Below are 650 nucleotides of genomic sequence, written 5' to 3' on the forward strand. Positions count from 1 at the left end.
CTGGAAACATCAAGAGCTATGTAAAGCATTTACTGAGCTTTAATCTCATGAAGAAAGAGGTTTAAATGCAAAAAAGAAAACAAAAGATTATCGTACTGGTGACATTCTCATTATATAGATTCCAAATAAGTGCTTTAATTGAAAGGAGCTGAAAAAAACACCATGGGATGTAAACCTAAATAACTATAAATAATATATTTTCCATCCTTGCATACCACCTACAGTATAAAAATAAACATAGCAGAACACATGACCGCGTGGCCTAATGGATAAGGCGTCTGACTTCGGATCAGAAGATTGAGGGTTCGAGTCCCTTCGTGGTCGCTTTTTGACAATGGCCACACAATTCAGGTTTCCATTCAGAATGGAAGCAAGCTCTTCCAATAGTCTTATAGCCATCATGTTCTCATTCCTAATTAATAATAAAGTGGAGTACATACTGCACAGTCATTTAGATTGCATCTTCAGTCTAAAATCTAGTGCATTTAAGTGGCATTAAAAAGTGCTTCTATGTACATGCACTGAATATGTACTAGGTTTGCAGAATTCTGACTTGACAGAATGGGTTTTAGCTTAAGTGTGTGTAGATGAACTGCAAGGTGTGTAAGTATGTGTTCATGTAGTGCTTCAAGTGTAAAATCTGTATGATT

General features: G+C 36.0%; 1 non-coding gene across 1 annotated transcript; it reads left to right on the forward strand.

Annotated features, from left to right (window-relative positions):
- Nucleotides 1-251: 251 nt before the first annotated feature.
- Nucleotides 252-324, forward strand: TRNAR-UCG (transfer RNA arginine (anticodon UCG)). Its single transcript has one exon. It is a non-coding gene; the product is annotated as a tRNA-Arg (tRNA).
- The last annotated feature ends 326 nt before the right edge of the window (nt 325-650 follow it).

This window comes from Lissotriton helveticus, chromosome 5_1 (assembly GCF_964261635.1).
Source record: "Lissotriton helveticus chromosome 5_1, aLisHel1.1, whole genome shotgun sequence".
In the NCBI taxonomy this organism is placed as follows: domain Eukaryota; kingdom Metazoa; phylum Chordata; class Amphibia; order Caudata; family Salamandridae; genus Lissotriton; species Lissotriton helveticus.